Raw genomic sequence first — 25,869 nt, forward strand, 5'->3', positions numbered from 1 at the left:
ATGGACTAGTGTGGTGGTGTTTTTGGGAACATAATATGGAAGAGAAGTTACAAGAGCTGTATGAACAGAGTAAAAGGCATGTTTAAGATGTAATAGGAACCAATGTTGACATGGTAGCTTATAGTTGCATGTCCATATGGACCATATGTATTTACAGTCATTAACTTGGTATTGCCATGGTTACTATGAAATTAAAAATAGTTATTTCCATGTGGTTCTGTGGCTATGACAATTCAGCACCATATACTTGCTTAAAATTAAGCTGAAATACCATAGTGGACCTGTGGACAAAAGTAGTGCAGTATCTTTTTAAATTGGTTTCTCCAATAGACTTATAAAAATAGCAAAAATAAAAAGCTCAATGCTCAAAACATAGAATAATCATCTCACCAATCCTCTTCCCATCCAATTCAGAAACTTATCGGGACTCCACTAGCCTCTACTTTTGGCTTTTGTCTTGACATAGAGGAAATGCCTTGTCAGCCAATCACTGGACATTGTGGGGATTCACCGTAGCCAGTGATTGGTTGAGACCAAGAAGTAGAGGCCAGCAGAGACCTGGTAAGTATCGGAATAGGAGTCGAGAGGGATTGGTAAGGTGAGTACTTTTTCCAGTTTGTTTAACCCTAAAATTGTAAATGTTATTGGAACCCTTATTTTAGCTTTTTATTAGACAAATGGTTAATTATTAGCTAAGAACTCATAAGCAGAACTCAATAGCAGATTGAAAAAAAAAAAATTTAAAAAATTCACCTCACGCTGCTTCATCTGAGCCAGGCCAAAAACTTCAGCTGAGTCAGCCGGGTAATTTGGATTCCAGCCTGTTGAGATATGTGTAAAAGCCATTCGGCAATATGATCTCTGATACTTAAAGTCATTAGCGGATTGCTACTGGCCTGGTGGCAGCTAAAACACCTCTGAATAATTAATCTTCTGTCTAGTTACAGGGAAAGTCGTGGATTGCATTACCTTACACTGACAGGCCTGTTTATTTACCGTTTGTTTAGTTCATGTGCTCATTATGAAGTGGCCATCGATTTTAGGTTAAAGGTTTGCCGCAAATCCAGATGTGTCATGGGTTATTAGCTCAGGCAATTAATGACGTCTGGCGGCACCCATGCTTTACGTCTTGATTATATTTTTTGTCTTAAAGTTGCAACCTGTGTGTAATGGAGTTATACATCTTAATGGAGCCATGTAATAGAGTTATACATTGGGTCACTGACTAGTGTGTATGTAGGTCATTGCTAGTCATTGCTTCTACCATGATACCATCAATCATAAACCTACGCCCCTTGTGCAAATACACGCCTTGTTCCAAATTTCTGAAGAAATATACTAGGGGCCAAAATACACTGATCATGGTGCACACTCGGGGAGTTATTGCTTTTGTGTAGGACTTACTGCATGACTTCCAGGGCAAGCCAATCCTTAATATGTTGTGTAGTATAGGTATGTTAGGCAGACTTGTGTTGGGGTTTGTAGATGAGGGATTAAGTTTCAAAAAAGTGAAAAACTCTTTAGGTTGTAATCAACATTTTTGTAGGACTTAGAAGATTAAAACAGGGCCTCCATCTGATATTGGTTGAGGGCAAGGCAAGAAATCATAAAGATGACTATAGGGGTGCCTTGCTAGATGTTGGCAAGGGTACATGGGTGGTTGGAGGCCGTGAAGGTAATCCACTGTAGCTCAGGAGCTTCAAGTTAGGTCTTTCAGACTATTACACCCCTAACTTTTTTCAGTTGGAGGAATTTTGCTTGTTTGGCCTCAGGTTCCTTCATATCCAGGGTTGGACTTACCCGTCAGAATGCCAGAATGGTGGTCTGTGACACATAGTAGTAGACCCTCAAGGCCGACTAGACAACAAGGTCATTGATAGGTAACTAATGACCTCATTAGGCACAAACATTATGGATTGTTAGATATTATTAGTGATACTTTCTACATATACATGAACAGTTCCATTATGGATGGAGGGTGGACCATCAGTATCTTCAACTCCAAGTTACTTAAGTTGGACATTATTTTCATGATTATAGGGATGATTTTCTCTACAATAAAGGATCTCCACTTATTCGAGGAGCTGTCCATATAAAGAAACAAGTTTTATCCTGTTAAAATACAACTCACAAATAAACTTCAAAGTCTTCCGATCTAAAGATACGATTCTGATCCTTACTTAGTCGGTAGGTCCACCTTCTTCTTATGTCAGGACTGTATTTTCCCATAAACTGCTTCTATGGAATCTAGATTCAAAGAAACAGCTATCATTATCATCTTATGCTTTAGGGCTTCAAATTCCTAGGAGCAAGGTTATCATTGCTCTTATAATTATGACTGGCACCTAACCTTTTGGACTTCCGTCTTTGGACGGCCACTGGAGCGGTCATATTTTGCTTTAAAGGTCTTACTCTTTGACAGGTTAACCCAGAGGTTGTATCATCTTCTATTTAAAGGGCAGTAAAAGGTAACATAGATTTATAAATATCATCAATATGTTGGTCAGTGGAATATCGTAGTGGTTCTATAGAACAACTTAGAAACTTCTCTTCCATTAGTTAATCCACATATGTTCTTCTTACCAACTTCATTTCACAAGCTGTTACCAGCAGAAGGTTGAGGAGCTGGAGAGTAGGCGTAGGAGAACATAGTAGATCCTACTAGGATCTTCATCTCATTTTCCCACCACTTATGTTATTTTGAGACCTTAGCTGTTCTTATGTTCTCATGAAACCAGACACTTGAAGTGTTTTGGCAAAGTCTCTTGATTTTATAAATCTTTGCCGGTTTGAGTTTAATATCCAGTTTAACCAGAAGTAAGCTTGGCTTACTTGAGATTATGTGCAATTTTAAGATAAACCCCACCATGCAGCTTCCTTTTAAAAGGACTCGAAAAGACTGTATGATGAAAGACATCTTCAGGAAGTTTGTACTTTCAACATTCTTTCCCATTAAATAAATAAAATAATGTGTGGCTTGAAGGAGTTGTCCAAGATTGATAAAACATGGTTGCTTCTCTTCCTAAACTGGGGCTACTTCTGTCCACAGCTTTTATGTGTGGTACTGCTGTGGTGATGACCTACAACAATAGATAAAAGCTGAAGATCTAGAAGTAAGCAGCAAAATTAAGAAACAGCGACAGCTTACGCGTTTTGGGCGGATTCACCGTCCTATTCACAGCTAATACTAAGGACGGTGAATCCGCCCGAAACGCGTAAGCTGTTACTGTTTCCCCACAATGTGGATGTTGTATTTTCTTATGCAAAAATAAAGGTCCACAAACGCATTGCCTGGAGCTTGGCTGAGCCGTTATTTCGTCTTCCTTGGATATTTTGCCCCAGCAGAGGGGTGGCCCGTGCCTCGCTCGGCATGTCCCAAAACGGGAGGTGAGCTGGTTTTCCCTGTTTACAGAACAAAATATTGCCCAATACAGTTCTTCTGTATTTCCTAAATTTTCATAGAGGTTTTTTCATTAAAAAAAGTTTGCACCTTCTACTAAATACTGGATTATGGAGGTTTTCTGTTCTGTGGTTGACTCTATAACGGTAAAGAGGAATCCTACTGCTTTGTTATGTAAAAACTCTGGAGACTTCTTTTTTCCACCAAACACACTAGGCCTTGAAACATTTTTTAACAATATGCTATGTTTTCTTTATCGTCTTATAGACTGTTTCTCTCCATTACGGCTCATAGTAATAGGTCTACTACTATTAATTTTCCCTCTGGTTTCCTGTGAATATAAAGACTGCCTTATACTCACAGCTCACAAGTTATTCAGAGCATTCCCTTTGTCTTTTGTGTGCGGTAAAATATTCAAATTATTTCCATACTTTGATATTTTGTCTTTCATTTTTTTGGTTGCTATTATTGCTTTCATCACTTTCTTATAATAACCGAGGCTCTCGTAGAATAAGACGACTGTTAATGGATAGGAACATGCCTAAACTCAGGACAGATGTTGTACACCTCAACGGCTTCGATTAAGTCTATGTGAGGACCTTATGTCTGAATGCAAATTTGACCATGAATATTTTTGGGGTGTGAAAGTTGCCTGTCTTCAGTCGGGGAGTGAAAAGAGTCCTGTGAGGTCCTTCATGCATTTATTCAGTAATTGAATCTCTGTAGAAGAGATTACACAACACTATTTTCCACAAATGTATCAACGTGATGAGGACCTTGAAAGCCCCTTTTGTTTTGTTTTTTTTTTTACTTTTATTTCTAGTTCAGTCATTTGAAATTCAAATGAGATTTCAGAAATTGCAATATTGAGTAAAAACAAATGTGTTTTTGAAGGGGGAGTAGAAAAAAACCCAAAAAGTAGAGTTAACGCTTGGACCTTGAGTAGAAATGTACTCTTGGCAGAACATTAGAGGTGGACGCAACAATAGAAGTTTCTCAGTATAAGTGGATTGTTCGCCATCTATGATAGAGACTCTTAAGACATGTTATAGCTTAAGACAATGTGTAGAAATATTGCTTTATATGAATTTTTATCAGAACTGTCATAAATGTATGGAGAGCCCAACCCATCTGAGAGGACATAGTAAAGCTTGAGGGCATCAGACGGTAAATAATTCCATGTGTTCTCACAAACTTCATTGCTTGTATCATGAAACAAGGAAGACCATTGTGTTCACCCATAAATACCACTATATCATGATAAATCATGGTGATAACCCCAGCCTGGGGCAGTACACATACACACATGGGGCTCAACCTTTCTTGAGAGTTCCTCCCTTTTTGTGAGCTTTTACGGTACATGAAAGATGAGCCTATAGCGGACCTGGTTAATGTTATGCCATTCGTAATCAGAGAGGACATGGCATTGAGTATGCTTGGAGGACGTGGCATAGATTCTTCAAGAAGCACATATCTACGCAATGTGCCTATGGATATAGATATTACATTGATACCAGATGAATGATGTTGAATACATAGTGAATGCAGTCAGTTCTTTTTGATTTTTTGATTGAGTTCTGATTTGTTGGAAGCAGAAAAAATGGGTAAACCAAAAGTGGCCAAAGTAGGGTGACCTACTTATTAATTGGTGCAAATGTAGAGTAGGCAAACACCCTATTGGTCTGAATGACCAGAATAGATAGAGTGTTTTCCATCACCAGTCTGTGTTACAATACCAGACCAGGGTTTATTAGGTCCCAGACCCCAGGAGGAGGAGGGGAGCGCAATCTGACTGTAGGTGTTCGGGTGCTTTTGGCAATGGGTGCTGTGTGGAGCAGAAGACATGTGCAACGGGATCTGTGAGGAGTAGAAGCACCATGGCCAGGTACCTGCACTGCTTCTTTAGTAAAGGCAGCTCCTGCCTCAACCTCTTCTTGTGGCCTCAGGTAAGCCACCTATCTCCACCCCAATCTCCACCTATTCCCCTTTCCCTCCCGCTCCCTGGGAAAGTTAACATGTACTATACTGGTACCTGAGGCTGGAAAGTTTGGGACCACTGCTTGGTGAACAATACTTTTCCATTCCTTTGTCGAAACCTCTCGTTGGGCCAGGCAGCTTAGACAGCCAAATAACTGCTATGGTCAGTGGTCACAGAACAAGAACAGTGATGCACAGTAGTAACTCTTCAGCACCACCAGTGGTGAAAAAAATTATTACACAATCATAACAATAATCACTTGGCTGTCAATCACTATACTTTACATAACTACTATGTAGTTTTATAATAATAATAATAATAATAATAATAATAATAATATTTATTTATATAGCGCCATCAGATTCCGTAGCGCTTTACAAATCATAGGGGACATATACAACTATATTACATTACAAAGAACAAACAGTCATATGGAACAATAGGAGTGAGGGCCCTGCTCACAAGAGCTTACAGACTATGAGGATGAGGGGGTGACACAAGAGGTCGTATAATGGTCCAGCCATTCTTTATAAGGGAACAATATAAAATAATTTAATAAATAATTTACTAAACAACGATGTTGCTGCTTGAACCAGCCACCAGCCGCCATCTTATTTACAGGGTCCTATGTGAAAAAGACTGCAGAGAAGCTTTTGGTTTAGTTTTGGTTTATATCCTCAAGTATTTTCCTACATTATATCCCATTTTCTAAGCACAGATGCCACAATGTAGTAGGAGGAGGGAAGTGATCACACTGAATTTTACAGCAACTCGTGTATTTACATGACAAATGTTGATTACAAGGAAGCACATGTCTTCTGTTGGACTTTATTAATAAATGATGACTTGTAAAGCATACAATTGGCCTGATATGTGTATGTGAACCCGACCTTATCTGAGCGCACATTTATATAATGTATCTTTGTCGCTCCTCATCGAACACTACAAGGCCGGTTACAAATGAGCCGGTGTTAATGAGGCAGCAAGTCTAATCAGTAGAGGACATTCATCATGAGCGGCCACACAACAATGCAGGACACTTCCCTGAGGGGTAGATTGTAGGGAGAGGGCAACTAGGGGAAAAGGAAAGGACATTTGTAATGTAAAGGTTCTTCTCCACATGTTCTACATGTCCCATTTGTCAATGCTGAAAAGTACCAGCCCGAGGTGGTCATAATGAACCCCTATGCATTGCACGGAAGCTAAAATGTACAGTATGTAGGTGACTCTATTTGGCGTTTTTAGGTTACTGAATGATATGATATACAGTAGTATCCGTATGTGAGATCGGAGGATCTGGCCATCATGAAAGGTCAGCAGTAGGTTCGAACCAGTCCTCAGTGCGTCTCCCATCAGGATCAGGAATAAACTAGTTTATCGTCCACATTTTTTAATCCGATAAAGAATCCCAACTTTAATTTCCAAATCCGTCTCTTCCATTACTTAGAAGTCAATTACATTCCATTAAATCTTGGCAGAACAAGAAAGTTTTATCTGCTCTCTACCCACTAGATTCAGGCAGCTGGTGTAAGTCAAGGCCTTTTTTATATCATACTGTTTGATAGGCAGCTCAATGGAAACACTGGATCCTTCTTACAGATACAAACTGAATTAAAAATGTAGACTATAAAGTGTGGTATCTCATATATATATATATATATATATATATATATATATATATATTACATACCCCACACCCCCAAAGATTTTACCCTGAACTACAACCATAACAAACCCTTCCTTATGTTTACCCCCAAACACTCCCCAGATCCAGCCTTTTCCTGTTTCCTACCATGTAGAAACAATGATGCTCTCTGTTCCTTCGTTTAAGAAAATGTGGGTTCCTGGCCATTCATGTCACTGCTAGAGTCTAGGGCAGTGGTGGCGAACCTATGGCACTGGTGCCAGAGATGGCACTCATAGGCCTCTCTGTGGGCACACGGGCTGTCTCCCAGGCACATATTTTGCCAGACATGGCATCTTCTCAGGCAGTCCAGGAAGTGCCCTGCAACTTTGACCTGTGCTGTATGGTCCTGTCCTAAGAGTGAGAAGGTGTGGACAGGCTTTAAATACTCACCTCCGCATCTCTTGAGTGCTGTCCTCCGTTAGTCTGAACACGCTGGGACCACATAGAAAAGAAACTTAAAATTAGCAGCACGGAGCGCGGGGACAAGATGTCCCGTGCTCCGGGCTGCTAATTATGCACGCCCCGCAACTCCCTCTCCCATCCCTCCCATGTCACCCAGGGAGGTGACATCACACGAGGGGCATGAATTTATGCCTCCCTCTCCCATACTCCAAGCATGCAAGGGCGAGGTGCGGGGCGTGCATAATTAGCAGCCCAGAATGCCGGACATCTTTTCCCTTTGCTCAGTGCTGCCAATTATGAGCTTCTTTACTCGGTGATTCCGGAGTGTCAAGACTAGTGATGGACAGCGCTGGGATCAAGGTGAAGAAGAACAGAGGTGAGTATTTGTATTTGTTTTTCAGATTTTTTAACTGTTTGACTCTTTTAAGCATATGCCAAACATATCATTACCCTTACCATCAACTTGTGTACCCAAGGGTTATTTAAGATTTATTGAACAGCGCTAATTGCAAAAATTTCTTTAGAGAAGTCTCCTAAGTGATTTCCGTTGCAATTAACTTAGATGATTAACAACATTTCTCATCAGTGAAGTAAGTTGCGGAGATGATGGAATGTTCTTCCTAGAAGTCACATACTTATTTCGGTATTTCCTAGCCTTTGAGTACATGGAAATGGTCAGGCTACTGGATATAAATGCTGTGATGACCCAAAAAGTAGAATAGGAAAGGAATATAATGTATCTCTGTGAAGATAAAAAATCATAAGTAGTGTTTTACACTGGCCAATTGCTTTTGCGGGAGGGGGGGGGGTATAAAGATTTAGAAAGATTTTATGGACTCAAACTATATGGTAGTGTGACAAAATGCCAGCCCTCTTATCTAAGAATGTGGGTATTTGTACCATTGCACAACAGCAGATTTAAAAAATTGTCCTACATAAGACTTGACTCTTTTACTACGTGCACCAAACCTCCTGCCCCAGCTCCATGATGGAATAGAAGTGGGAAATAGGAGTAGAAAATAAGATTACAAAGTTGACAACTTTTTCCTTTACAAAGGTTGGAGGAGCACAACCATTGCCAGTGGGTGGTAGCGCCTGGAGATCTGTTTCATTCTTTTTCAAACTATGTAGATAAAGGTGTTGGGAAGCAAACTGGGAAGGGGAAGGGGATGGAAGTGTTGGAATATGGCCATTAATTGTACCTATTTTTAGTTGGTAGATTTGTGAAGGAGAGGGTTAAAGGAGTTTCTGGATCAATGTTGTCCAAAATGAGTTGTAACATTAAAAATGGAGAGTTCACCCACCAACAGTGCCTTATTCTAAGGGTGCACATGCTCCCTTTACCCTCCTGGACGTGTTTTTGCTCCTATGACCCCTTCAGCCAATTGATGTCATCTAAGCAGTCACATGTGCAATAATGATGATGTCACCACTTGGGTCATGTGATGACCAGTGGTTAGCGGCAGCAGTTATAGAATCTCCACCACTTCCATTACCAGAGGCAACAGAAGCCAAGGAAACTGAGGCTGGACTCATACACTCGGGTGAGTATTCCTTAATTGTTCTTTTTACAACTAAGCTATCCAAACTCTTAATTATCTCCATTTAAAGGGTCTCTTTGGTGAGAGACAACCCATTTCGAAAGTTACCACTCCAGGTACCCTCCACCAACTGGTGATCTTTGCAAAACAATGGTTTTACAAAGAAGTCTCCAACAAGAGTTGGATGGAACGGCTCACCCAACTCTTTGGTCCTTCCCTCTGTCCGTATGACTTTTGCATGGAGTGCTCCATTTATACTAGTCTTGATACACGGTCCACATCAAGTGCAATTCACATCAGCTCCTCACATCTGGAACACATATAAGCAAAAACAATTATTGATTTATAGATCTTTCTAGAAACCCTGCTCTTTTTTCACGTTTGGTTCGGAGGCCGTAGGAGCCGATTGTAGACATTGCTCATTTCACAAAACATTTACTGTAGAAAAAGCATTTGTTTGAAGGGTTTTATATGCCGCTTCTATTATGTTCTTCCGTTTACCTCTATAAACTCCCACGCTGATGATTATTATTTGCATGCCAAGGAAGTCTAGAAAATCCTACGGAATTGTAAATCGGGTATTGCTTTTTGAGTAGGATGCCCCATTCATCTCCATATTGTGGTGTACGTAAAAAGAACAGAACATTTACGTGTTACATTGTATTTGTTTTGGTTGGAAGCCGCACGCATGACGGCCCACACTTCATAGTAAAAGTTTGTACAGTAGCAAGCAAGATGCCGCTTGCCCTGTGGGTATAGATCCTTGGGTAAACGTCTGTCATGGTTGCATGGTTAAGTGGTTGTTAACTGTTTTCTATTATGTTTTTATTTTTGTCTCGTTCTTGGGTTTTTGTGTTTTTGCTGGTGCTTTAGGTAAAAAAAAAACATATACACATCAATAAAATGCAGCCATCTGCAATATAACTCGCATATCTAACATGCTAAAACAATTATAGCATAGAACAAAACTGGTAAACAGCCCCCCTCGTGTTACTGGCTATATGTGGTATTTGTATGACAGGGTATGACCGTGATGCTTTTGAGCCAATAAGGCTTTGGGGGCATTACTAGAGCCCCTCTGTTCTGTAGCTTCACAGGGTGTTACACTGTCTCCCCCTAATCCTGCTCTCTCAGCACTTCACCCTTCCCTCTGCCTCATGTAAAGTCAAGGAAGAAAAGGAGGTTTCAGTCTTTACTCTACTTCTATATCAGGCTGAAAAGGAGTGGTTGGTCTCACATAACCCTTGTGGCCGACCGCTTACCCAGGTTGTCACATGTGCAAAACAGTATAATTGCTGACGGTTCACTATTTTTGCACATACAACCACTGACCATAGTGGTTGCACAGCAATGGTCATCAAGCCTCCCTAGTTCCAGTTGAATGGTAGAAGAACCAGACAGCACTGTCCTCTTTGTAACGGCTAAACCAAGTAATTGTAGCTTAACTATCATGCAAAAATGGGAGCAGATCTGCAGTAACCAGGTCAGACCACTAAAAAGTGAACGGCGCTGTCTGCTTCTTGTTCCATTACCTGTGTTGAAGCTGCTAAGAACATTTGGTCTGTTGTGTTGTGGGACATTAAGCCCTCATTAATTGATGAGTGATTTTTAGATGTATTATGGTTTACATAGCAATAGATTTCAATTTTTATTGAAATATTTCATGAACTAGACTCTGAAATATGCATACATTTTTTGGACCCCCAACGGAGTTGCGACCCACAAGTTAAAAACTGCTAATGTAAAGCAAGATAGACAATCCACCAGTACAAAGGATGGGTTGTCCACCACAGGACCAGCAATTCAACATACTTGCCTTCACTAGTCAAAGTTGACATAGGTTTGAAGAGCTAAACTTGGTAAAGGTCCTTTGTGGGGTGGAAAGACACCATGACCGAAGCTTTCCCTTAGAAGACAAATTCCTCACACTTTCTAATTTTTGCTTCTTCAGCCCAGAGACTGAATGTTCTCTGTTCTCCTCTACTACTCTTGGACAGTAGTAGAGGATGAAATGGAGCCAGCGTTGGAGACGACAGGCTAATGTTTTTTTGATTTGCTATTTTTCAGGGCAATAGCTTTACTTTTACATTGGCCACTTATTCCAGTAATTGGGTTGTAACAACTATAGCATCTGCGCCAGTGTTTTCAAGATTAAAAACCCGTCACTAGGCGAGATGAATGGATTGTAAATTACTACCCAAGATGCTCAAAGTAACAGTATTATATATGGTATCGGTAATTAGGTTCAGCGTCAGGTTCCTCATCTTCTTTTTTTTTGGGATGACTCCAGATTTCTCCATCTCAAGCTACGGCTCAAAGTGAAAATAATGTCTAGTTAGGTGCCAAGTACCTGGCATCGGGGTTCCAGTCTGGTAATTTGGGCTTTGGGTCAAGTTAGTTTAGGTAAATTACCCCAACATCATAACAAGACAGATACCACAGGTAACTTCTGTCAATAGATACCGTATATACTCGTGTATAAGCCGAGTTTTTCAGCACAAAAAATGTGCTGAAAAACCTCACCTCGGCTTATACACGAGTCAAGTAAAAAATAAAAAACTTAATACTCACCCTCCGGTGTCAGGATCATTGGCGCAAGTCCCGATCTTCAGTGCGAGGCTCCCGATCCTCGGCGCGGTACCAGGCGGCGGCTCCTCTTCTTTCTTCTGTAGCCGGCAGATCACGTCCATGCGATCTGCCGGCTACAGAAGAAAGAAGAGGAGCCGCCGCCGCCTGGTACCGCGCCGAGGATCGGGAGCCTCGCGCTGAAGATCGGGACCCACGCCAACGATCCGAACACCGGAGGGTGAGTATTACGTTTTTTATTTTTTATACGCTTGGCAGGGGGCAGGCTGTATACTTTATGGGGGCAGGCTGTATACTTTATGGGGGCAGCTGTATACCTCATGGGGGCTGGCTGTATACCTCATGGGGGCTGGCTATATGCTAGCTGTATACTACACCCTCGGCTTATACTCGAGTCAATAGGTTTTCCCAGTTTTGGTGGTAAAATTAGGGGTCTCGGCTTATACTCGGGTCGGCTTATACTCGAGGGTAATAGATTCTTTTAACTAAAATAATCCACAAATATCAGAGTCCACTGGATAATTAGGTCAGTGGTGACTACTCATTGTACTGATATAAATAATGTTGTGGCTAGAGATGGGCCATGACTAAATTTTCATTACTTGTTTATATTGTTTGGGAAACATATGGGTCATGTATCATTAGATGGTGTCCATTAAGGACAACAATGTCCATAATTCATGGGTTGGGTTCGGTGGGTCATTTAGGGTGGGAGCGATACTGGCTCATCATTTATGATGTCTTCATGTTATATTAGGGCAAATGGACTTGGATTATCTTTGGTCAGGCGGTAAGAGTTCTCCTTAGATAGACTTTGCCAATTAAGACAGTCTTGTAGGTATGTGGAAACTTACAGCCCCATTCTCTGTGGGATTCTGGTAAGTATGCAAATATATTTTCCAGGATGGAAGGAAATGTTGCCTACTTTAACCTTGTAAGGCAACCTTCTTAACATCAAGCATGACTTTCAGGAAGCCTAATGACATCATGCAAGGTTAAAGCCAAACCAGTATATCTATTCCAGAAGGAACAAATTGCCAACTGTAGACAGCGCTGTTTTGATGTCTTTGCATCTCACCAGAAGAGTGTAGGGAACTGGTTTCGCTGAGTGAGAAGCTTTTGCCTACACGGTCTGGAAGTAAAATGTTCTTTGATTATCCTTCGATTATCACCTTTAAGAGGCCTATTGGCTTAATTACTAATAAATATAGATGTTTTTACTAGTGGAGAGACTGTTTGACCTCATTGAAGCTCGTCAGCAAAGCACTAAAATAAAATAAAAAAATAAGAACACCACAAAAGTGTAATATATCACATAGAAGTATATTACTCAACATATATCAAGTGTCAGACACTCTCGGCAACCTACATTTAGAATATTCTGGAACATTTTCATGTTTTTGTTTGTGGTTTTAGATATATTGTCCAACTGTATCCGAGAATTTGCTGGATACAAAATTCAGCTTTATGATCTTCATAGTAAAACCTCAAACTCATAAAGTTTTATATTAGTAGACCAGCTGTGACAGTCCCTCGGGACGCATGCCGGGTTTATATAGGAACGGTGAAATACCTGTTTGGTGACAGCCGCTCTCATTTCGACTATAAAAATCTACAACCACTGTCTGAAAATCCCATTGAAAACCCATTGCATTCTCTTACCAGTCCCACTTCCACCTATTTAATTCCTGGTACAGTCGTCACTGTCTTCCTCATGCGAAGCACTCAGGATGACGGATGTCTCCTATATCTCTGGATATGATGTCTCTCGAAGCTTGGTCTTTGGACTGATTTTCAAAAGATATTCAATGTAAATTATAAAACAATAGAATTATGGGTACATTCAGTATATCGTGCCCGGTCATAAATGTCATTGTGCTACACGAGAAAGCACTTATTCTTTATTGCATTTCCTATAAACGGCGTGATGGCGCTCATAAAGCATCCGCCCCATATTACTATAAATGGAGGCGGCCAGTGAAGCTTCATGGAAGGGATTTTTTTTTAGATGTTTGTCCTACATAAAAATGACAATGTAGAGTGTATACTACTAAAAAATAAAATATTCATAGTGTTCTTCTATAAATACCTCCCAAACGTCCTTTCGATCTGAGTTAGGGGGCGTATACAGAGAGGTAGAGGTAAACATTAGTCAATCATCAAAGGCATGATTGGTAGAAGCTTTACCAAGTTTTTTTGAAATCGGTCCGAAGCAGTGTTGCCGGAAATTGGTATACAAAGCTTTTATTTTGATAATTTTTTTCAATACCCCTTCCCTCTTCCCCTTCCTACGCTCTGGGATGAATAACAGAAGACTTGTCCAAGGGAATCAGGAAAGATTCGCCTGAAAAGATACCAAATTCCGACTAAAATCTACAAATAGATTAATTCCTCTCTAGGTAGTCACCCCCAAGCTTAGGGTCCCAAAGGTCCCACAACCACATAATATGACCCCACTACTACCTATTATTAAAGGGGGCTTTGCTAGAGCTATGGAACTCCATATTTAGTCCATAGGGGTCCACAAATATTCTGCAGAAACAATACTGTAAATAACAATGTAAAAGTCCATTGGGTTGTTCTGTTGTTGTCCCTCCTGATAATTGTACTTAGTGTTGGGTGGATCCAAACCGCAAAGTTGGGGTTTGTACCAAACTTTGTAGGTTTGAGTTCCCCAAACCTGACCCTGAACTACAGTAGAAGTTCAGGTCGGGTTCAGCTGAATGTACCCCCGAAGTTAACGCCAGCACCAATTGTGGACATCACCATTTACAATGTTTCCTCCCGTCATCATCAGTAATTTGTGGAGCAGCTACACAGTATACAATTTTCCTGCAGTGCCCCCAGAGGAGGAAATGTGCATTACAGTGTCCATTCACATCAGTGCCCAAAACTACAGACATGCTTGATGCCCGTCCTCAGTGATGAGGATCTGGGAAAAAAAAAATGGGTCTTCAAAGTTAGATGAGGATCTGTTAAAAAACAATGGGTCTTCGAGGTTAGATAAAGCAACAGACTTCAGACTGGATGGATTCAACTTTTCAGTCTTTTGTTTTTTTTTCTGGTTATCTACATTCTATCCATGCCACACAATTCCTCTCCAAGAAGAGTATTTTTGGATCCTAATCCACATGGTGCCAATGACGGCATTAGATACATAAAAATACTATGGTGGATGCTAATAGAAGACAGTGAATATCATAGTAGTTATATCTGTCTACGGAATTCAAATGGAATCCTATGTCCATTTGTTGGGGGTTCTCCACTTTTATGCCGGCCCAGGGTTCCCGATACGATCAAGAGGCCCAAAACTATGGACAGCTGCAGCTTGGAGTCAGGAGTTCATGCAGGAGGAGGTGCTGTAGTCTAAATTCAGTACTTAGATACATACATAGATACTATTTGTATATGTTTACAATAGCGGCAGGGGGACAGTTAATGCGGTGAAGGGAAAGCAGTCGCTAAAGGGGTCAAAAGCCTTGGAGGCTACTCTGTTTCGTGTCATAAGTAGAGATGAGCGGACCTGAAAGGCAAAATACTCAACTTTACTAGTTTGGGTTCCCTGGACACTGGACTAGTTTGGCTAAGCCACTCCCCCCCTCCTCCCGGCAGTAACTCCTGTGAGCAGTTCCAAAATTGCACATTTAAATTGATCTGATGTTGATTTACGCCCCCCCCAATGACATTTTGAGGAGCTTCATTCCTTTCCAAAATGGCAGAATTCTGCTAGTTGACACATTAGCACTGAATGCTGTCGTAACTTTGGGATGCAGTTGTGTATTATATCAATTATAATTGGTTGCTCCAGCACCAATTCCCCACCAGTCACCTCTCAGTCCATCATAACACACAGGAAATCACTGCTCGCCGAAAATTTGACATTTCCTGTGTACTAAGATGGATCAGGAAGAAAAAACGGGAAGATCAGCTGAAATACATTTGAACTGAACAATAAGTCTGGTCAATAGAACCTCACCCATCCTTTTCTCCATTCTCAGTGAAGAAGTGAAACTGTTCTACATTGAAAATGATTATTTATGTTATCCCCCGCTTTCTCTCAGCCAATGGAAAGCTTCAATCTAAGATTTTGGATGACCATTTGATGAAACTTCTATGTCTGTCCAGAAAGAGGGGACAAGATGGTCATCCCTTTGTTTAGCTCTTTCGAAATCTAGGATAGTCATTGACTTGGTGGTCTCATCTAAGACAGTCCTAAAGATGTTACTGAAACTTCGATGAGGGCTCTCCATCTTTATCCCGAAACTCGGACCATGGCTAAAGGATATTATCAAGGTCTGGGTCTTAGAAGAGGGAGGGCTGCCTTCTTTTAAATTAATGGTATCTGACGGACCTCGATGGTCGTAGACGGCAAATTATGACTATAGATATAAATATAAAACATGACACTATGCCGATTTAAGCACCAGAGGTGACAGGGCTTTTTTACTATGAAAACTGTCAATCTGTGGAATAGCCTGCCTCAGGCGCTGGTCACAGCAGGGACAGCAGAGAGCTTCAAGAAGGGTCTAGATGCCTTTTTACATCTAAATAACATTGATGGTTATATTATATAGAATTGTTTCCCCTAAATCCCTTCCTCATCCAATTCCCTTCCCTTCCTTGGTTGAACTTGATGGACATGTGTCTTTTTTTCAACCGTATAAACTATGATACTATGATTTCTCATTTACTGTAATATTTTCTTTGTACTATTCACCGAGGCTGAAATCTATAGATAATACCAGCAGGAAAAAAGGGCATTCGAGAAAACCCTGAGCGTGCTGGGTGTACGGCTTACTTTGGGCGGATCGATATCTGCCTCCTGATCTATTCTTTGAAACATCTTCAGAATTTATCAGCTGACATTAAGTGCTGTCGCCTTTGAGTAATTGTCCTGTCAATAAAACCCCCATGACACGCTGCCACTGTTTTAAATACACTAGAAATATTCCCGCTAGTGAGCTGAATTAATCCACGAAGCTAATATCTAGGTTTAGGCTCGGGGCCAGAATTTTTTATTTTTTTTTAAGAGCTGCTCATGGAAGAACACAGAATGGGATTATTACGGCCTTCAGTGTTTGATGTTTTTTTGCTGCAAGCTGGCATAGTAATGAAATTTTTATTATTCCTTCATAGTTTATTGACTTGTCAGTACTACTTATCTTGCTAGTGGAGCCGAAACCGCACCTCAGAGGGAAAAAAAAAATCCAGTTTTTAAATTCTGGGGCATAATTTACAATTTTTTCCTTATATCTATTATTGGTATTATTTTACACTTTGATCCTTTTTTATTTTTTATACATTTCTCATAGATTAAGTTTTTATTTTTTGCATTTTTATTTATTTTTATGTCTTTTCCTTTAAACCCTTTTTTTATTTATCTTTTTTTATGATGTTCTTATATTGTTTCCTTTTTTATTCTTAATATATTTTGTGCTTAATCTTATGGATTTTCTTTTTATTGTTTTTTTTTCCCTTTTTATGCATTTGTTATTTGCCTTTTATTAATATCTTTTTATATATTTCCCTCCAGATTTTCTTTTTTTCCTTTTTATCCTTTTTTCTTTTTCTTTATTTATGTTTCTCTATTGCCCTAATATACGGTAGCTTCCTTCCTGTTTATTCTTTATATTTTTTATGCTCAAACTTGTTACATACATTTTCTATTTCTGTTTTTACTATTTCTATTTTTTATATCTTTTTCCCTTTTTATATTGCCTTTTTTTTTTTTTTTCCTCAAACAACAGTTGGTTTTATAATGGCCCATTTGCATGAGTCTATCAGGACTTGTACACCACAAAAGTAGCGCAGAAGATCTGAAGTAATACCATGTGCTAACGTATTGATAGCACTTACAATTATTTTCTCCTTTCTCCACACAGTGGGGGGCGTGGAGGGGCGTGAAGGGGTGGGACGCGGATGGCATGGGAATGGGCATGGCGTTCCTTTCCCCATGCCAGTGCACTCGCTGCAGCCACGACTTTGCACACGTGTAGCCACCCAGCGGATCAAAAGTCCTAAGCCTTTTGGTGTATCCGGCTGTGACATCTGGGCAACAGTGCCCTGGCGTATGATAAATACCCCGCTATCTGTCTAAATCTTTCGGTTTTGTTTGATGTAGGTTGATATATAAGGCAGCTGAGTCTGTGAGGTTTTTGTGACCCGTTCTAAAGTTTTTCCTACACTGGAGTTTAGACTGGAGTTTATTTGCAACTTTTTAGCCACAATTTTGCCCAACATTGTGACTTTTTCATACATTCACATCTGGATTTCACTTCCACGTCAGGGACTTTCATTTGTAGATCCAGGAACTGTGACTGTGATCTTATATTTGTTATCCGTGGCCTCCTTCCTTCTAAAATCAACCTTTAAAATTAGGCTAAGGAGCCAGAAAGACTGTTACACTGTGCACGGGCACTTCCCCCCACCAGAAAGCAGAGAGAGTGGGGGGGGGGCGGCTTATTGGGAAACAGCCTAATAGCCTGTGAGGCTACAGCACACAGAGGGACTCTAATAAAATCCCGGAGCCCTTCTGATTCATTGGCATAATTTTAAAAGTTGATTGCAATAGAAAGAAGGCCTGAGATTACAAATATAAGAATATTACCACAGTCACGGTACCTAGATCTCTGAGTAAGTGTCCCAGGTTTATCAGATTTCCTTTAAATTTTTTAAATTTGGATTTTCTTTATAATTTTTTTTTACTGTTTACATTTGCTTTTAGAAGGATGTTGCACCTTTTGGAAACTGAAGTATATAAACAGTAGAAACCCTTCTACGTTTAGGACCTCAGTGGCTTTTCCGCCTCTTCCCTGATGGCATGAAAGTTTATTTGTGTACGCTATTAGACCCAGCACTGAACACTACAATTCCCAAATGAGCCTCGGTTTCTAGGTATCCTTATGGGAATCCGCTGACGTTATTGTGTTTGACAATTGCTAAGTTGTTGCTCTGCAAGGGAATTAAAGGTAGAACGAAGATTGATCTGTTGCCTTGACTTCATGCAATGGAAAACCGCTTCTCTGTGAATGACTATAGATATCAGCATTTTTGTTTCCCAAAAAATCGATAGGGATCTGTGTGACCGCATCGAAAATTGCTGCCTTGAAATTTATATTATTGCCAATTTTTTTAAGGATAGGCATCTTGCAGACTCGATTGGATTACCGTTCTGGAGAAGGCAAATGCACAACAATGGCCTTCCTGCCATCAAGTCAGACAAAATCATTTCTGCTAGCTGAATATTAACAGCCTGTCCTAACGGGGGAAATCACTGTATGTCTTCTATGGCTTGTAGGAGAATCCTCCTGGCTCCTAAATTTGAGTGATAGGCCTCTGCATTTGACGAAATTGCGTCCAGTCCCGTTGACCTGATTTTAGACTATTTTGAACAGGTCTTAACGAAAAAAATAGCATTTTTAAAAAAATAAAAATTACTTGTAAATTATGTTACAATGGATACCTTGTCTTCCTGGCTAAAATTTTTATTTGAAAAAGACAAATCTTTGTAAATTATTCTAGAATTTCCTATTTTCTATTTCATTGCAATTCCCTCTTTCAACACAGTGGATACTAAATATTGAGGCACATTTACTTACCTGTCCACGTGGCGATCCCCAATCTGGAATGTCCGACGATCAGGGATTGTGCCACGATTCAATACGGGCGTGCGCCCGATATCCTGCATGTGTCGCTCCCCGCTCAGCTCCGCCAGAGTTCACCATCTTCTTCCCGGTGCATGAAAGTGCATGGCTTGCGCCCTAATTGAAATGTTAAATCCTGCGCTTAGTCCTAATCAATGGGATCGTCCGACGGCCCGTCTGCCCCAATTTGCGTCGGATGAAAGCCAGCTGCAATGCACCAAAATTCGATATAATGCGCCAAAAACCCCTGCTCAATGCGGTGCAAAATGGAAATCGTTGGAATATCCAATCAAAGAGCGGCCAGCGGACCCTTTGTAAATGAGCCCCATTATCTGTAGATTCCAATACAATAGCCCCCCACTAATAATTGTACCAAAAAACCATGAAAAAATAATGTTACATAGCATGTGAGTACAGATGAGGGGATGCTACATTTGAGTTTGTGGTTCAGCCACTTGCCCTGGTTATATTGCCGGATTGGCGGCTAGTTGTTAGCGGCGTCAATTTTCTAGATACCCTGTCCAGATTGCACAGGGTTTCCCCATGGCCAATCATAGCCATGGCTAGTTACTAGGGGCATCAATTAGCAGGATTGGTTGGCCAATCTGCAATATGTCCGGGTCACGCGGCCAAACCCGAATGAGAACGTCTCTACAGGTGAGTTTAGGAAAAACTGATTCAAATTTTTTATTTTATTAATTTAAAAAGTAGCAGCTCCTTTTTTAATAAATGAAAGGGGTTTGGTGAAACTTCATTGTTATATTTAGTTTATTTTGGTTAATAAATGATGAAACAAAGGGCATCAAAAAGAAATTCCCTGCTGACATGAAGGACCCTTTTGGAGTCCTGATCTCGAAGTATCACAGTGTGTAGACCAGATTGTCTATGGACAATCACTGGTCTTTATGGTGACCAATCAAGGACCACTCACCCCTGAGGGCCAAGCAGATGGAACAGAGTGAAAGTAGTGGATTAGTAGGGCTCCTTTTTTGTTTTACCCCTACCCTGGTACATGGGTTTTATGGTTTCCCTTCTATGTTGCAATAGAGCCCTTGTATACCTTCAGGTAACATAGCCCTGAGACAACTGCTCTCCCTAGAACTCCTGCAGTTACGCTCCTGCCTTCCCACCCTCCTTGTCATGTTGACCTTGAGATCTTAATAAATAAACCTGAAATATATTTTTTCTCATACTATAGGATAAATTCCCAAAGATACGGTTATTTTTGGAGACGAGTTAAAGATTGACATGATGTGTTAGATGGTCTCAGTTTTCTACCATGACATTCCATCCATACTGAGAAAAAATATTTTAGGACGCTAATCCACATGGTGCCAGCGACTTGTCTAACATTGTTTACCTACATAAATATAGCACAACTGTAAAATCTGTAGAATGTTAGGGTTCATGGACGTTTAATTTCGCTTCTGAACTTAAATACGACCCGATGGGATTTGTGGGTCCTTCATAAACTAAACATGGTTGGCTAAAATGGGAAAGTGGGGAAGTGTATGAAAACTATACCTTCTTCGTCAGTGACTTTCTACACAATGGGGGATATTTATCAGGGCCTCTGGCGTATAACTGCAAATGTTAGCTCATTGCTAACACTTGTGGTTATTTTCCCCAAACCGCCACCTTCACGTGATCGGCCGGGAGTGGCCCGATGCGGGGCGTTACTGTCCCCATGCCTGCACACTCACTGCAACTATCCCCCCCAATCAGTTTGACTTAAGATCATAACTAAGGTTGAAGAAAGACAAAAGATCTTGAGAAAATTGCTTTGGCCCTAAGGTTGGAGATCATTCCATCATAGTCAGGATTCAGTAATTGTAAGGCTGTATTCACTCGAACATATGGGAGACCTATATACGGCTGCAAATTTGTTCACCTTCTATTTCTTGGTGCATGTAAGTGCGTGTCAAGCGACACTTTTTTTGTTAAATACCGCAGTTTTTCCTAATCCATCGGGTTTTCCGACGACCACGCCCCCCGATTTTTGTTGCATGCAATCTGACCGTGTGCACCAAAATCCGGCGGAATTCGACGCAAATTGGAAATCGTCGGGATACCCGACGGAATCGCGCGATTCGGACCCTTAGTAAATGAGCCCCATTATGTTCTTTAGACGGTCCCTTAATCGGTCCCTATCCCATGTTGGTACCTCCATTAATCAACCGTAATTCTTCAGGAAATTTAGGAATAGGTAAACCCCAACAGGAGAAACTGATTATTACACATTGCCCATCCACATCCAAAGGTTGTATGTGTTAATGCAGGTCCTCCGGATCTGACAAATGGTTCCCATTGGAATTTTTGGATTGAACTATTCCTTGAGGTTGACCTGTGTCAACAATTATCTTTTTGCATGTTCATGACTATCATCAAAGGTTGAAGAAATTACAAGACCAGAAGATGCCCCAAAAAATTGCTGCTGATGTATAACGATATTCTTACCATCCTCTTAATTGTTCTTTAATTATCTATAATATTAGATACTACACCTTTTATCTGAACAACGGTCTAAAAAATTATGTTTTTAAGAGATAATTCAATCAAATTTAGTTGTATTTTAGAATTATTGAGTGAATCTTTTAGACGGTTTACCACCTTTATTGTTTCCCGGGTTTCACGTCAGGGTTATCTGTTTTTGTGTTATTGTCCCGATGTTTAACTGTTTTGGTTTTCAGTTGATATCTACAAAAGATCAAAATCTCTTTGTCAAGCTATGTTCTCATGTGGTTCCTAAAATCCTTAAAAAACATTATGGAAGTCATTAGGAAAAATTTGTATTTTTCTAATGTGAATTTTTTGTCATTGGCCAATTATCTGAGAATTCTTTAGGGGGTTGATAAAATAGCCATGTTTAAGTCAATAGGTTATCTGCTAATGCCTGTGACAAAATATGTAATTTTCTGGTAGGATCATACCATTTGGGAATGTCTTGGGGAAAATAATTGCCTTAAACATTTTTCTAAAGCAATTAGACCAGATGTGCAGAATTTTTATGTAGCAATTAAAGAGCATCTGTCTGCATCTGGCACAGGTTTTGGAGAAAGAATCCCAAAGAATCCCAAGACCTTTTTCACTGCCTCATGGAGGGGGTTCATATACTTTATTGATAAATAACTGCAGATCCCATTGAAAGTAACGCTATACTAAGAAAATTATGTAAAAATTCCAGCACTGTCTTCTTAGACTATTCTTCTACTCAATTGGGTGCTGAGCCACAGTTACCTGGCCTGTTCATTGCACAGAAAAGTTGGAGCTGTTCCATACCCATTTTTGGGTTGCTTCTAGCATTAAAGGCAGAAATAATGTGAACCTGCTGATTAGTGAGGTTTCAGTTTAGCGCCCTGGATCACAGGACATTTGTGGACTTTTGAATATTTCCCCCATACGAAGTCAGCGCTTCTTACTTTATTATACATCAAGGGTTTACTTGTATTAATCTATAGCGTTTTCTTCTATACATTCTGTTTACTGTATTTTTATAGACCTGTAGAAGGGGTTAATGAACATTTCTGACTGCATATCTCTAACTAAAGAGAAGCTTGTAATTTTCCACAGCTATAGAAGAAATTGGTTTGCAGGAGAAAAACAGGCTTGTTTAGCAGAAAAACAGACAGCCTAAACATTAGATTGACAGGTGTTGTCTGGAGAGTTGTTTACCACTTTAGAAACTTTCTGCCATAGAATATTATAGAGACTCAAACTACGTAAGTCTGAGAGAATGCTTTGTCATTGTATTGTGCTGAAATATAAGTTATATAAGAGGAACAGTCCCAGTCCTTAATAGGTTGCAGTTAGGAACCAGAGCTTGTAGACGACTGCCAGGCTACCTAAACAACCAGAATAAGAAGCTGATATGGGGATACTCTGTGACCATGGTTCAAACCTTCTGACAAAGAGACGGACAGGTAGCCCAGGCCTTTCCTCAGAGTAAAAACCCTTCTTCTGTCAGGGAGGAGATTGGAGAAGTCATCCCTATGATTTGGTTGTATTGCTTTTCACTTGAATTTCTTCAGTAACGAAGGAAACTGCTCACTGCTGACTCTGACTCTCTGGACTTATTTACCACTGGGGTGCACCACACATTACCATCCCTTCTAGAGGGCACATGGTGACACCTCGACAGTCCCTGGTCCCCTAACCTGGGCATTGCATCAGTATCTGATTTAAGTTGGTTCTATTTTATCTTGTATTACAATTAAAACTGAGAAATATTTAAAAACATCTTTTTTATGTACCCCAAATTTCACTTTTCATTCTTTTCATTGCAATTGTCAGGCTCCAGGGGTATTGGACCCACTGGACCACAGCGTACAATGACGTAGGCCGACACCTTGGACCAGAGTCTAAGTGGTACCCAATTTTAACCAGAGCCCGCCGCAAAGTTGGCTGGACTTGCTGCGGCGTGGTACCACCAGGCCGTTCCACAGGTGAAACTTTGTCCGTGGTGGCGGCCAAGGCGAGGTACAGAGATGTTGAGATGAATCGTAGTCGTGGACAGGCAGGAGGTCAGGACGGGCAGCACGGGATCAGAGTCGGGAATGTAGCAATAGGTCAAGGCAGGCAGCAGAGGAGTGTAGTCAGGAACAAAACCGGGGTCACAACGGCACAAGGCATCAGGAACAAAGCTTTCACAAAGGCACAAGGCACAAAGATCTGACGGGGTGTGCAGGGAGAGGCTGGATTATAAAGAATTCTGGGAATGACCAGTGCCAATTAATGGCATACTGGCCCCTTAAATCTTCTGAACCCGGTGTGCGGGCCCTAGGACGCAAGCGCACGGCCGCTAGACCGGGAACAGGAGCAAGGACGGGTGAGTAGGAATCGTGTGGCAATGGGGCACAGAGAGGAGCACGGGGAGCCCACAACCCAAGACATGGGTCACAGACGAACACATAACATTAATGCCCTGAGTCTAGCTGAAAAACAACTGGCTGTAGCATGAGCTCCCCCTCTACCCAGTTATCAGTAGAAAAAAAAGATTGTAAAGTGCCACCTTCTTTAACTAAGTTCATTGTTTAGTTTCAGAGACGATTTCCTTACTATGTATCTCGCTAAAACTTTTTGGGGGGAATCAAAGCCTGTAATGGACTGCTAGTTCAAAGGACCATGATGAAGACCAGCTCCCTCCATGCCCACTGGTTTGATGTGATAGGGAGCTGCTGTGGTTCCTTCTTTACTCCTTCTTCTTCATTTAGTCTAGAAAAGGGGAAAAAACTTGGCCAAAAGGACGAGAGAAGCAAGTGGCACCACTGCATAACTCAAACTCCAAACTTTGGATTATATTTAGGATTTGCTGTTTTTGTTGGCCACAATTTTTAGTCAGTCTCGGAGTAGAAAAGTCACATTCTATGCAAATCCTGATCACGGTTGCCATGGACTCCATTTTCACAGGCCACGAGATAACTTGGCGTGCCGATTTGTCTAAAGTCTTAATAATTGAACAGAATCCTTACTTGTCTGGCCTTTGTTAAAAATCAAATGAGATTTTTTTTTTCCTTCCTGAAATTGTAAACCCCGAATGCGATACGAGGTTGAACCACTGATGGGACACATTCAGGACATGAAGGAGTAATGTCATTACTGTGGAAGGAAAGGTTAATAGCCATTCATTAAACTTTTCAATGTGTTTTCAGCTTAATCACTTTTATTATTGCGGCCTGAACTTTAAAGCAATCAGTTTTATTATTTCAGTTTGATCTTCACAGCTCTGGTAACATCTGCCAGGCGCCTTGTAGATATGAAGGGAAAGAAAATGTGATAGGGTTGAAAAATGATTAGTTAGCTAGGGATGTCAGCTCAAATTGTGGAGCCTTGTATTTTATGCAGAATACAGTAGACAGTGGGCACCATAACTACAAATAAAAGTACCCCAAAGACAGTATGGTTCATTGTTTTTACCTTTCCACCCCTTACCACGACACTTGAGTCACTCACTGGCAAACTTGCAATTCCTCTGTATATTGCTGGTTAGTTGATGGGATCAGAGCTGTGGTCAGTGATTGGATGAGAATTAATGAAGGACCAGGAAGTGGAGATTGGTGGGGGGGCCCAACGCAGCATTTCAATGGGAGCAACAAGGGATCATCATAAAGTTGATACCCACCAGAAATTGATTTCAATGTCACCAAAGTTGGCCCACTCTCCTCGACGGCCTCATAGCATTGCATGATCTGACTCTGAATATGGTAATTCAACTCAAAGTTGGTCCTCTCTTTTGAAGGACCTTATGGCAGCACCATATAGGTCAGAAACAAGAGAAACTAGAAACAAACGTATACCATGTAGGTGCATACAATCATCTATGAAACAAAAACCGTTAGTTAAAACACCGTTAGGGAAATATATCAGTAGAGTTGTAGGTAAGGGTGTACATATCATAGAACAAAGCCACTATCTTCCAGGACTGAAGGTGTGATTACAACCATCATTTCACCAATTTATTTTGGATGGTATGAAGCCATATCCTGTTCCACCACCCCTCCAATGATCCAGTCCAGTCCATTCGTATTGTTCAAGATGGAATTTTTAAGGATGAACTATCCTGTATGTCTAGATTTTTGAATATCATATAGACATAGGGCGCTTTGAAATCCTGGGTCCATTCCTATTGGCCCCCA

At 40.7% G+C, this 25,869-nt stretch overlaps 1 protein-coding gene across 8 annotated transcripts in view; it reads left to right on the top strand.

The window, feature by feature from the left end:
* Positions 1-25,869, top strand: part of FAT3 (FAT atypical cadherin 3) — a 430,787-nt gene that overhangs the window by 141,802 nt on the left and 263,116 nt on the right. The gene's annotated exons all lie outside the window — the stretch shown is intronic.

This window comes from Engystomops pustulosus, chromosome 2 (genome assembly GCF_040894005.1).
Source record: "Engystomops pustulosus chromosome 2, aEngPut4.maternal, whole genome shotgun sequence".
Classification (NCBI taxonomy): domain Eukaryota; kingdom Metazoa; phylum Chordata; class Amphibia; order Anura; family Leptodactylidae; genus Engystomops; species Engystomops pustulosus.